Source organism: Protopterus annectens, chromosome 8.part0, assembly GCF_019279795.1.
Source record: "Protopterus annectens isolate FY-2018-M chromosome 8.part0, PAN1.0, whole genome shotgun sequence".
NCBI lineage: Eukaryota > Metazoa > Chordata > Ceratodontiformes > Protopteridae > Protopterus > Protopterus annectens.
In genome coordinates, this window is record NC_056741.1 from 1,449,516,400 (window position 1) to 1,449,530,817 (window position 14,418).

Sequence of the window (14,418 nt, forward strand, 5' to 3'; positions counted from 1 at the left end):
GTGAAACCCAAGAGTTCTGTTGTGGCTACTGCCAAGCCGCCTGCACCATTCCTTTCAACGTTGTCTCCATTGTGCATGCTAGAAACATTAGCCCTGGGACTCCATTGAGATCCCATAAAGCCATCCAAATGATCAGATAAAGAATTCACCTTCTGTGTAAGTAGTTCCAATAATTGGGTTAAATTACCCACTTCTTCCTCTGTTGATGCTCCGGACGAGGGAACTGGAGTAGATTCCATCTCAAACAAACACACAAACAGGGTGGTAATGAGGAAAACAAACTGCAATATAGAAAGAAATCGATAGAAAACTCTCCAGATGACCTCCGATGCTCTGAATCAAATCACCAGCCACAAGAATAAATGAAAGGTAAATTTATTTAAGATCCATGCAAGCTTTTTGTCAGTTTAAACTAAACCAACTTCTTCAGAAAACGGATACATCATAAAATGAAATCCCCTTTATATATACCCTTCAACCTCCTCTCACATAATCACATGAGACTTTGAAAACACAAAAAGTACGATGCAAACCTACAACTTCACAAGTAACACTTGAACTAGATTAAACATTCTAAATTATACAAGTATTGATCCTAGGTGCAGCGCAAGTGCGCCGATCCTGCCTAAAACATGAAAAAGCAGTAAAAATCTAAAATGTACCGAAGGAATATATTACTTACTTAACTTAAAATAAAGTTTATATAAATAGTCCATAAATGTAAAATGCTATGCAGTTCATAATAGAATTATTTTAAAAAATATGGGACTGATTAATTTAATAGAAACCTTTACCCAGGTACCTAGCTAACCCTAAAACATCTTATAAAAGTAACATGAAAAATATATCATGTAAACAACCCAACTCTTAACATTAGGGTACTTACATCTAAAATTACAACACATCTATCATTTTCTTTCTTTATTGCAGTTTGTTTTTGTCATTAACAAACAGTCTCACATTCGACCATCAGGAGCGGCAGTGGTCAGAAAAGCCTTTTACTTGGTTCCTCTCATAAGTAAATGGATTGCATCCAGAAAAAAAGAGGTTATTACCTCTCTGTACAACTCCCTGTTAGGCCTGTAACTGAGTATAACACCCTGTTTGGTGTATACCTCTCCAAACACCTGTACCAACTGGAAAGGCCACAGAAATACCTCACAAGCAGAATCCATGGTCTCCAACACCTGTCCTATGCGGACAGGCTCAGATCATTATCACGCTACTTGGTATGATACAGATTGGTCAGAAGTGATCTGTGTCTCGCCTACAAGGCAATATCAGAACCTGCCCTACTAGAGATGCTCCATATCCGTAACTCTAACTACTTGCGTATTACACGCCCAAAGGGCCTAAATCTAATATGTGAACTGCATGAAGTCTGATGGGTTAGGTTGGTGCAGCTGCATTATAACTATTACTGTGCTACATAGAACGCTATGATAAAAATTAAAGTTAATTGGATAGGCAATAAAGGTTTTGAGAAAGCCTTTTGGAGATGGCAGACAGAGAAGGTAGAACATCCTATAATGACTGCACTGAAAAAGACAATAAGTAGATACTTTTGTCAACCTCCCCAGTAGCTTATAATTAAAAATATTTTCCCAATAACATCTGGGCTTGTTGACAACAGGGAAACACTATAATGAGGAGATATATCCATTCAATATTGGAACCATATTAAAGATGGGAAGGAGATCATGTCATGGGGCAAGCCCAAAAATGCATACCACCTAAATCCTTGCCTAGAATTAATGTATAAAAGGTTAGCCCTATTGTTCAGAGGCACAATGTGGGTCTCCAGTTCCCATGACATTTGGTCAGAAACAATTAAATGGTTACTACAAATTAGAGAAGGGGGATTTCCAAGACTAAAACAAATTACAGTACTCAAGAAGCAAGTCAGTAGTAAACAAAATCATATTAGTTTCAAAGTCAGGAGAGATTAGGAAGCTAAACTTGGTATTGAGATAAGCCAGAGAGACTGGAAATTCAACTATATAATGCTGAGTAGAGCAGTAAAAAGGAAGTTCAGAATGTTTGCTTGGCACTGCCTTCACAAATATTTTTATACTCTTTAGAAGATAGCTAAGGTAATCAGCACAGCAGATAGCTACTGTTGTAGATGTTGAGTGGCTCAAGTAAAAGACTTGTGGCCCATTTTCAGTGAAGACCTGAAGAGAAAACCTCCAATAGTACATTTTTAAACAAGTACAATTTTAAACAATATTGATATAATAGCAGTTATAGCAAAAAGATTCACATATGTTGGGTTACATGCATAAAGTTAAAGTTGCATTAAAAAGAAGCTTAGTAACATAATTTTAGATTGATATAGTTCAATAGGTCAACAATAATTTTTTTTTGTTTGTATACAATTATGCAAATGCATAGTACACACACTGGAGAGGGAGGTGTAATGAGGTACTAAGTATGGTCCTTTTGAGGGTATATAAAGGGAAGGAACACTAGGTAGGGTCATGGCAAGGGCAGGTCCTGGAATTGAGAAAATAAGCTTTTAGTTCATTTTTAAACTGTGAGGTGTGGGAGATTGAATGTAAGTCAAGGGGAAGTTTGTTCCAAGCATGGGCAAGGGAGTGTTTGTAGAGTAGTTTACCTACTGACCTTTTTGGGTGGTAGATATCAAGTGATTGTTGGTTAGAAGTACGGTGGGTCTGGGATGGGCTGTAGATGAAGACTAAGGAAGATAGAGATGGACAGAAGGAGGTTTTATAAAGAATAGAGTATAGCATATGAAATTGATAAGACAGCAGAAATTGGGGAAGTTCAAGCCATTGAAGAGAGTTTAAAGAAATGCAGTGGTGTGAGTTGTGTGGTGAGTAATGAATATGGCTATTTTATGGTAAGTCTGTGTGAGTTTGTTTAGAGTGGACGCCTGGATATTGGTAAGAACTGGGGTGGCGTATAAGAGGGAGGGGAGGAGGAGTGCCTGGCCCAGAGTGAGTATAGATTCAGGGGTTAGGAATTTTCTGTTCCGATATAGCAGACCTAGTTTCTGGTTTGTTTTTTTATACACTGGAGTACGTGTAGGTTGAACTTTAAATCATCGATAATGACCCCTATGAGTTTTTTTGTGGGTGTCAGGTTGGATAGTTGCATTGTTAGAAGATTTTATAAAAAAGGAGGTTTTGTGATGAGAAAGAGAATGGGGAAGGAAAAGTAGGAGTTTGGTCTTTTTTGGGATTTAGGATCAGTAGGTTGTGAGAGAGCCACTGTTCAGTGGATAGTAGGGCTTATTGGGTCAGGGAGTGTAGTTCAGGAATGTTATTTGAGATGGATATAAGTGTGGAGTCGTCGGCATACTGAATAAGGGAGGATATTTTGCATGAGACATGCGTGAATGCGTGTAACTTCATTGAAGGTTGTGCATCAGGGCTGGTAACTCGGCACGTAAAAATCAATTACCAATCATTAGCGGACCGGAGTTCTGCTGTGGCGACCCCTAACCGGGAAAAGCCGAAAGACACAACATTTTGCATGAGGTATAAAGATCATTGGTGAAGATGTTAAATATAAGGGGTCCCACGATAGAGCCTTGGGGAACATCAGTGGAGATGGGAAGGAAAGGTGAGGAGGATGAGAGCCATTTGACAGTTTGTTCTCTGACAGATAGGTAACTATTAAACCAGGCAAGTGCGCAGGGGGATAGGTGGAGATTTGCGAATTTGGATAGTAGTAGAGGATGAGAGACAGTATCAAAGGCTCTGGAAAGATCTAGGAAGAGACAAGAAATGAGTTTATTGTTGTCTAGGGCCTCTGCAATGATATGAGTGAAGGGGAGGAGGGCAGCGGTGGTGCTGTGGTGAGGACAAAATCCATGTTGGGTAGGGTTAAGTAAGTGGTGCGTGAGGAGGTGATTGAGAAGCTGTGAGTGAATACATTTTTCTAATATCTTGGAGAGGGGGGACAGAATGGCAATGGGTCGGTAGTTTGAGGGGTCAGTGGAGTTTCCACCTTTATGAAGAGGGATAGTAAAGAAAGATTTCCAAAGGGTGGGGACAGTTGATTCCAGAATAGATTGATTAATTAGTATAGATATAGGATAGGCAATTGAGTCAGCAGCAAGTTTGAGGAATGTAGGAGATAGATTGTCAGTGGAAGGAGAGCAAGGTTTTAGCTTGAGTAGTAGAGATTTGATGTAAGTAATGGGAACTGGCTCAAAAGAAAACAAAGTTGTGTTAGTGAGACTTGGAGGGGTGGGTGTCGAAGTAGAGTTTGGCTTAGAGGTTACCAGATTTTGGATGGAAGAGATAGAATGTTTATTCAGGAGGGTAGCTGTTTCCTGAGAGGAAGAGTTAGGGTATGGGGAGTGATTAGAGGGCTTTTCAGGATAGAGGATGTTGTTGAGAGCTGACCAAAACTTTCGAGGATTGGATTTGTTGTTAAGCTGAGCAGAGCTATAGTATAACTTTTTGTCATTAGCTGTATGTTTTTTTGCAGGGTTCCTCAGTTGCCTGTATTTTTGAAGAAGAGGTGGTTGTTTTAGTCCAGGTTTTCCAAGCACTATCTCTTTGTTTCATAAGGGACCTAGTCTCATTGGAGAGCCAGGGAGCATGATTTGATTTTACTCTGATCTTCCTAGAGGGAACTAAGGAGTTTAGAGTACTCATGAAGATTCTATTGAAACTGCTTACAGCATCGTTTAGGGGGAGGTGTTTTAGGATGGACCAATCTATGTTGTGGAGAATGGAGTTAAAGTGGGATGAATTGAAAATTGATAGTGTTCGACAGTCTTTGAAAGGTGGGGTTTAGAAATATGGGAGTAGTGTCTTAAGATGGTGGCAGGGAGATGACCACTGTGGGAGTCAGGTAAGGTGGTTGATTGTGGTATTGGTGGGGGGAATTGGTAAGGATCCAGTCTATGATGGAACTGGAGGTGGAATTCTTATAGAAGTGAGTGGAAGATATTATAAGTTGGTGGAAGCCGTCTAGCTGGTACTGAGTTGAGGGGAGTCAATTGTGAGTTTGGACCAATCATTGTTGACATCACCAAGTATAAGTGTCTCATATGGTATGTTGTGGGAGAATCAGGATAGGATGTTTTCAAGAATGAGCAGATTGTTACCAGGAGGAAAGTAGATAGAGACAATTGCAAGTTTTTTTGTGGGGATTCAGATGGCAGTTAAGGATGATGATGATGATTTCAGCTGGGAGGAAGTCAGTAATTGGGAAAGGGTATGGTGAGAGGTTAAGTTTGTTTGAGTAGAGGATGGCCATGCCACCCCCTTTTTTACAGGTCTATCAGATCGGAAGATATTATAACCTGGTGGGAGTATTTCACTATTTGAGATATGTGGCTTGAGCCAGGTTTCAGATAGGGCGAGGATGTATGGGGTATTGAGAGCTATCCATGAGTGCAGCTCAGTAACTTTATTTGCTTGACTCTGAATATTTAATGAGTAAATAGTTAAGTATTTGGATGGAAATGATTGTTGTGACTGAGGTTGGAGACTGTTAGATGAGTAAGATGGGGGCTGTGTAGAGGAAGTTTTGGGGAGAGTGAGGGTGGGGAGAGAAGAAGAAGAAGAGAGGGGAGGGTTGGGATGGATATCTCCAGAACAAAGTAGATTTTTAGTGAGGAGAGAGTGTGTAGTAGATGTTAGATGGATAGTTTTGACTTAGCTTTGTGGGAAGGTTTAAAAACCTGTATTATGGATTGTCTATATAGACTTGAGGTAGCGGTAGTAAAGAGATTAGGGAAGATAGTAAAACATGAAGTAGTTGGATATATGTTGTATGAGTGAGAAGTTGGTGAACATAGGAGTGGGTCAGAGAGATTGGAGTGGTAAGAGGTGGAGATAGAGAGAATAAGGAGTAGTGTAGAAGATATTAGAAAATAATACATGTTGGAATAAAATATGGTCAGATAGAGTAGGTAGAGACGGTGGTATAGAGGAAGTGGTGTTGACAAGATTGACAGATTAGTAAGGTGGTTGTGGCAATAGGCAGGAAGTGGAATTGTAGTGGCTAGTGGGACAGGAAGGGGAGGGATAGTTAGGTATAAAGGTAATTGTAATGAGGTGGGTGGGAATGGGGGTAGGGTAGGGGAGCGAAGTGGGCCTGAGCATAGCGAGGGCGAATGGAGTGGGGAGGGAAGTGGGCCTGAGCGTAGTGAGGGTGAATGGAGCGGGGTTAGCACCCTGGACAAGATGAAGTCAGAGAAACGATCAGAAAAAGGTAGTGAAAAATTAGCTTGAGAGACAAGGATATAAAGTTTCTAAAGGTATAGTCACCAGAAATAAATAAATAAAGAAATAAAATATGAGCAGAAGTATGCTTACAAAAGGACACTGGCCTCAAGCTACACATGTAGATTTACTTGAATCAAACCCAGTGCTGTATGGTTAAAATACGCTACAATAGAGAGGGGCTTTGAAGGGGGAGAGAGGTCTTACTAGCAGCTAAAAGCTCTGTTTTCCCTTTGTCGTGCACAAAGAAAAGAACAGCTTTATATCAGAACTGTGAACATACTGCCATTAAACATCAAAACTGAATAAAGCAAAATTAGAACATATGGCAGAAGTAACCAACCAAAGAAACTAACAAAACTACAAAACACTCAACTGGTAAAAATCAAAATAGTAAATGAAGTAAGGATTATGTCCCCACCTTCATCCCTAGAATGTGTGTGTGTGTGTGTGTGTGCATGTGTGTGTGTGTGTGTGTGTGTGTGTGTGTGTGTGTGTGTGTGTGTGTGTGTGTGTGTGTGCATATATATATATATATATATATATATATATATATATATATATATATATCTATATATATATATATATATTTACACATATGTAAAAACCACACCAAAACGATATTCCAGCACCACTATATTATATACATTACTGAAATTGTAAAAACAGAATAAAGTCCAGGTAATACTTTCAGCATCATCATTTATTCAGGCAAATGCCAATTCTGACAAAAGCCCATGTCCGACAAACAGTCACAGCATCAAGAAACTCCAAACCGGTTTCACCCCCTGGCGTCCTTAGTGGAATAATATAGTCCCTTGCAATACATACATTTATATATCCAATCTTAAAGACACAGGGTGAAATCCACTCCCATTAAACAATGCATATTAAATACATTCCCCTTCAGTTTTTGATGTCTCCTTTGCAAGAAGATCCATCCACTATTAAACTCAAATAAGTCTCACTAAAAACATGGAGTCACATGTCACAAGCACTTAACATGCACATTCTTATAAATGTTCATTCAACCCAGATTTATACAATGCCCCCCAGATTTATAATCCAAAGTCTTTCTTTCTTATCTAAAAAAGTGTGGTTTTGAACTTCAGACAAATTTGTGTTCCATATAGAATCTATGCCCACAAATACAAAATTAGCAACTATATGTTCACTTTTATGTTTAAATAAGGCACTCCTCGTACATTGACATCTTATGTCACTTACATGTACTGCTACCCTGCTTTCAAATGAAAGTGATGTCTGCCCTACATAAAAGGCTCTACATTGGCATATAGCTATGTAAATTATCCATTCACTGCGGCATGTTATTAATTTCCTAATCTCAAATACCTTAGAAGTGTTTATAGATGTAAATGATTTTGATTTCAAAATCACCTTACAATATGTGCAATTTCCACAAGTTACTACCTCTAATTGTATTCTACAGGGAAGCAGCAGGGAGCAGGGAATTTCTGGTTAAAGGCTTATAGTGCCTGTATATTCTAACTGTTTCTTACTGAAATTGGTACACCTTGTTTGCTGTAGCATAAACTAGATCCAGGCCTGCTGAATCTAGCTTTATTTGTATGCTTGTTGTTTGTTTATTTCCCTGAAATGCTAATTCTGTGGATCCCTAGTGATATCTGCATTGCTTACTGTACTTATTTCCTTGTTTCACTTGAAAGAAAGTTACTGTTTGTCGTTTTTGCATTTAAGTTACCTGTAACACATTGCATTTAAGTTACCTGGCACTTGCTCACTAAAGCAGTTATATAAGTCAGCTCTAAAAAATTAAAAGCACTACACCCTCACAAACTCCCCTTGAGTACCTTGTTCCCCATTGGCCCTTTTTTCAATTATAAAGGAATTCCCAATACTATTCTAGCATGTCCAAAGGTCAGTTGTCAATCTCCTCTCCGGTCCAGCAGGTGAATCTGGGAATCTTGAGGCAATGTTACAACTGCCTCATGTACACAGACAACCCTCTCCTCCTCCCAACAAATTCCAACACATGTGAGAGATGCAACCATATAGCCAAACTGGAGGCTAAGCTCTCTCAACTCAGTACTGGCGTAACCAGTCAGGAGGAGAAGGAAACCACACTCACTACAATTCCAGTCTCACATAGACCTACCACGACAACAAACCAAACACATAAACACACAAAAACATACTGGAGGCTCTAAATAAAAATCTGCCTAAGCAGCAGAGACCTCCAAAGCAGACACCCAAGCAACCACTACCCCAAAACAAAACATGTGCAACACATAACTCACAAAGCCAGTGTGCCGAACAGTCACAGCCCTTAAGGCTAAACAACACACCTGATACACTTGTAATAGGTGACTCGATCGTCAGGCACACTGACGTCCCGCTCACCAGGCTGAACAAGGAGAAGGTCACGGTGAGCTGCCTGTCGGGCTAGGATCCGCCACATAACACAAGCACTCAGGTCACTCCAAGGCAAGTACAAATATGACTCAGTCATTGTCCATGCTGGTGTGAATGACCTGAGACGTACCTCCCTGGACTACATGAAAAGAGACATAGAGGAGCTCTCTGAGCATGTAGCCCAGGCGGTATGACCCTGACCTTGAGTAGCATCTTACCCTCACCAAGAATGATGCCACAATATGAAGACAAGATGATCAATTTCAACAATTGGCTTAAGTGTTGGTGTCATTCAAAGGGGATCAATGCCTGTCAGCCTGGGATGACATGCTCGACAAGCCACGATTCTTCGCTATGGATGGCTTGCACCTGTCACCCTGGGCTTTCGGATATTGGCAAAGGCTCTTGCTACCCCCATAGTGCCTTTTTTAGGCAAGGCTCAAAAGACAAACCCACCTCCATAGGTATCACAAGGGATAAGAAACTAAGAGTAATGCTACTCAACGCCAGAAGTCTAAACTTCAAGATGCACGCACTCGAACCTCTCCTTAGCATGGAGAACATCGATATCTGTGCAGTAACAGAAACCTGGTTCAAGGCTCCCGAGAGCACCCCAGCACTACCAGGTTATACCTCATACCATGCTTTTCGGCCCCAAAACTTGGACCGAACCACAAGTATCAATATTCGTCAAAGATATCCACACCTCCAGGTTGGTGGCACAGCACGAAGCATCAGAGACTATCCATGTGCAACTAACTGTGGGTAAAACTGCCTTCCAGTTTATAGCCTGCTACAGACCACCCTCCCAAACACAGGAACCCCACTTGGCCTTCCTGAGAATACTGGAAAATATGAAGGTCTCTCCAAACACCATTATATTGGGCGACTTCAACTACCCAAACATAGACTGGGAGCATTACTCTAGCTCCAACACCCTAGCCCAAAGGTTCCTAGAATTTATAAACTCAAATGCTATGGAACAACTTGTTACCACTCCCACAAGAGGGAAAACATACTGGACCTGATCATCACCAACATGGGGACACTATGCTCCAGACCAGAAGTGTATCCCTCACTGGTAAGATCAGACCATAAACTAATCTCACTGGATATTCACATCCCGACCCCACCCCCTGCCCAGAAAACCACAGTGAAAAACTTCTCTAAAGCAAATTTTACACGCCTCAAAACCGAGGCGAAATCCTTCAAAGCCCCCGGGCCTGTGGAAAATCTGGCCCAGACCGCAGAATCCTTTATAAACGCATTCTATGAACACCTTCAGGAATGCATGGATCATGCAATCCCAAATAAAACCAAGACCCAATCCTCCAAAGGCAGACATCCTGTCTGGTGGACCCCAGCCATAAACAAACTATACAATAGAAGGAGGAAGCTACTACATGATAGAGCAAAATCCCAAAAGGGAAGGCATCTCTGATCAGTATTAGCAAAATCTACGGGCACTCATAAAATCGTCTAAGGCCAGCTTCGAGAGAAAAATTGCACAGGACACTAAGGATAATCACAAGGCTTTCTTTAGTTATGTTAGGAACCTGGGTGGGAATTCCCAGATATGCTCAGAATTAGTCCAAAATGACAAAAATACACCGAGCCCACAGACATTGCCAACATCCTAGCTGACAGGTTCAGTGCAAACTTCTCCCCCCTCTCCCCACCAAAATGGCAAATATCTATCCCAACAGAGTGCTGCCCCCCTGACATCTCAGATGCTCAGGTAAGAGCCGCCCTCTCCAAAGCAAAAAACACAGCATCAATGGGACCAGATGGTGTCCCGGGCTGCATCCTACATGAACTCCAAGAAGAGCTAAACCCAATCATAAAACTACTGTTCAATCTTAGCCTTACTACAGGATATGTACCCAAAGAGTGGCGTACAGCAACAGTGGTCCCTCTCCACAAAGGTGGTGCCTCAACGGATCCTGGAAACTATCGCCCCATAAGCCTGACTAGCTTGGTCTGCAAAGCTATGGAAAGGATCATCATGGACCTCATAAATAAAGATATTGGGGACCTACAGACACTGGATCCTACCCAGTTTGGCTTTGTTAAGGGCAAATCCTGCCTCTTAAACCTGGTCGATTTCTTTGAAACAGTCACCAAGGCCATTGACAAGGGGAAGGTGGTCCACACAGCCTACCTGGACCTCGCAAAAGCCTTGATACAATACCCCACTCGGGCATTATAGATAAGCTCACCAGCTTAAATATAAACCCCTATGTCACTAGATGGGTTGCAAACTGGCTCAAGGACAGAACCCACATGGTTAGAATTGCTGGAGCCATGTCAGACTCCAAACCAGTTACAAGTGGCATCCCACAAGGCTCAGTCCTGGGACCTCTCTTGTTCGGTATATATTTCTCGGTACAGGCCAACACGGAAGGACTGTGGCTGACCAAGTTCGCAGATGACTGCAAAATGGGCCATAATCAACTCTCCAGCCGACACAAGCATCCTCCAAAAGGGCCTCATAGAAACAGACAACTGGTGCCAGAGCCATGGCCTCAAGCTAAATGCCAAAAGTGTATAGTCATCCCCTTTGGCAAAAACAAAGTGCCCACAAATTACCACATAGGTGGTAATCCATTAAGTACAGAAGAAGTCATTAGGGACCTGGGGACCCAAGTTGATAGCAATCTCTCATTTGACAACCACTTGGCCAAAGTGGTTAGAAAAACATTTTATATAGCCCACCTAATCATGAAGGGATTCACATCTAGATCGGGGAGGTCATCATGCCTCTTTACTCATCCCTCATCAGGCCCATAATTGAGTACAATGCCCCTTTTGGGATGTACCTTACCAGACACCTGCAGCAACTGGAAAGACCCCAAAAGTACCTCACCAAGAGGATCAAAGGGCTCAAACAGATGCCATATGCTGCCCGGTTAAAGAAACTCCAGCTCTACTCAGTGGCATACCGCTTGCTCAGAGGCGATCTGTGCCTGACGTATAAAGCCATGTCCAACCCAGAATTAATGGACATGCTGCACCTCAGAAAATCCAAATCCCATCAAGCTACGCACTCGAGAGACTTGAACCTCAGCACTGAAATAAATAGGACATGCTGGAGGGACAGATTCATAACCCAGAGGCTCCCTTCACTCTGGAATAAAATCCCAGTCCAGGTTAGGCAGAGTCCCACATTGACTCTCTTCAAGAGGAATCTTGGTGAGTGGATGGGAGATCATAGGTTTACCCCGGCTATCACTTCTGTGTCACTGTTAGACAGAGACACAGTATACTAACCTTAAAAAAAGGCATAGCAAAATTAATTTAAAATAGGTGGCGAAAGCCAAACACACTCTGGCTAGGCTTATAAATGCCCTAGGGCAGATAGCCTAGTATGAACCTATGAACCTATGAACATATGAATTTATCACCTGTATTCATATTTTTGAACCAAGACAAAGATTCCCCAATATTTCTACAACGTTTGTATCCATAAAGACAATGTTCATCTAAACACTCATCAAAAAAATCTGTTTTCAAGATATGCCAGTATTTATCAGTAATATTACATATTTTAAATGTGTTGGTTCCATATGTGGTAATCAATCTAATTTTAACTTGTTCAGCTACCTGTTCTTGACTGTGGGTATTTCTTTGTACTAATTCCCTTTTTAATGTTAGCACTACCTCTTCTTTTTTAGTGTGTTGACTGTTATATATATATATTACAGGTGGAGAACATTTTCAGGAATCTGACGATCGAGTAGAACAAGAAGATGCACTTTTAGTTAATTTAACTGACTATAACTTAACTAATGAAGAGAAAGCTGTTCTTAATAAAGGCTCAAACTATGTAGCATCACATTTTATGTCCCAATATGATGTTTGTATGAATATAAAACAGTTTTGTAGGATGTTAAATTTAAAAATTTTTTTCATAATATAGGTGAAGTGTCTAATGTTGCACCTTATTTTAAGGTTAAGAAAAGTTCTTTTGTACCACCATACCATTCTAGGGTTAAACTTTTCGAAGATAGTGTGTTACATGAACTGCACATTTATCAGAATGAGATTTTCAAAAATCATGATGACAATTTAACATCTACAGAGAGGTTGGCTTTAAAACATAAAAGAAAACAAAGTCATAGTGGTACTTAAAGTGGATGAGGGTAGGGTGGTAGTGCTTTGGAAGACATCTGAATATATTAGTGAAGTAAACAGGCAGCTTAATGATGGCATGTTCTATTGGAGACTGCCTTTGGATCCTATGGCTAACTTTAAATGTAGAATTGATGAAATGTTGATGGAATACAACAAATGAGGTTGTATTACAGATGCATTAGTAAAGGAATTAATGGTGGAAAAAACCTAGACCACAAACATTCTACATATTACCAAATATACATAAAAATGCTCCCCCCCCAGGAGACTGATCATTATCATCATCATCATCTTCTTTCGGCTATTCCCGTTAGGGGTCGCCACAGCGGATCATCTGTTTCAATTTCTTCCTGTCCTCTGCATCTTGCTCTGTCAAACCAACCACCTGCATGTCCTCTCTCACCTCATCCATAAACCTTATCTTAGGCCTTCCTCTTTTCCTGTTACCTGGTAGCTTCATCCTTAGCATCTTTTTCCCAATATAATCGGTATCCCTACTCAGCACATGTCCAAACCAACGTAATCTTGCCTCTCTGGCTTTGTCTCCAAACCTTCCAACCTGGGCTGACCCTCTAATATACTTATTCCTAATCCTGTCCACCCTTGTCACACCCAGTGCAAATCTTAACATCTTTAACTCTGCCACATCCAGCTCTAACTCCTGCCTTTTTGTCAATGTCACTGTCTTCAACCCATATAACATAGCTGGTCTCACTACCCTCTTGCAGACCTTCCCTTTCACTCTTACTGGTACTCGTCTGTCACAAATCACTCCTGACAATGTTCTCCACCCAGTCCATCCTGCCTGTACTCTCTTCTTCACCTCTCTTTCACACTCACCATTACTCTGAACTATTGATCCCAAGTATTTAAACTCATCCACCTTCGCCACCTCTACTCCTTGCATCCTCACCATTCTTCTATCCTCCCTCTCATTCACACACATATATTCTGTCTTAGTCCTACTGACCTTCATTCCTCTTCTCTCTAGAGCATATCTCCATCTCTCCAGGGTCTCCTCCACCTGTTCTCTACTCTCACTACAGATCACAATGTCATCTGCAAACATCATAGTCCACAGATACTCCTGTCTGATCTCGTCTGTCGACCTGTCCATCACCATTGCAAATAAGAAAGGGCTCAGAGCTGATACTTGATATAATCCCACCTCCACCTTAAACGCATCTGTCACTCCCACTGCAGACCTCACTGCTGTCACACTACCCTCGTACATATCCTGTACCACTCTTACATACTTCTCTGAAACTCCCGACTTCCTCATGCAATACCACAACTCCTCTCTAGGCACCCTGTCATATGCTTTCTCTAAGTCTTCAAAAACACAATGCAACTCCTTCTGACCTTCTCTGTACTTCTCCATCAACACTATCAGAGCAAACATCGAATCTGTAGTGCTCTTTCCTGGCATGAAACCATACTGCTGATTACTAATCATCACGTCTCTTCTTAACCTAGCTTCCACTACTCTTTCCCATAACTTCATGCTGTGACTGATCAATGTAATCCCTCTGTAGTTACTATAGCTCTGCACATCATAGTGTCAGGAATTGGGTCTTTGACAGAACCTATTTCTATGTATTTAGAATTTCAGTTTAAGCCATTATTACAGTTAGTCAGTTCAAGGTTAAAAGATAGTAATGAGTTTCAGGAATTGGTGGGT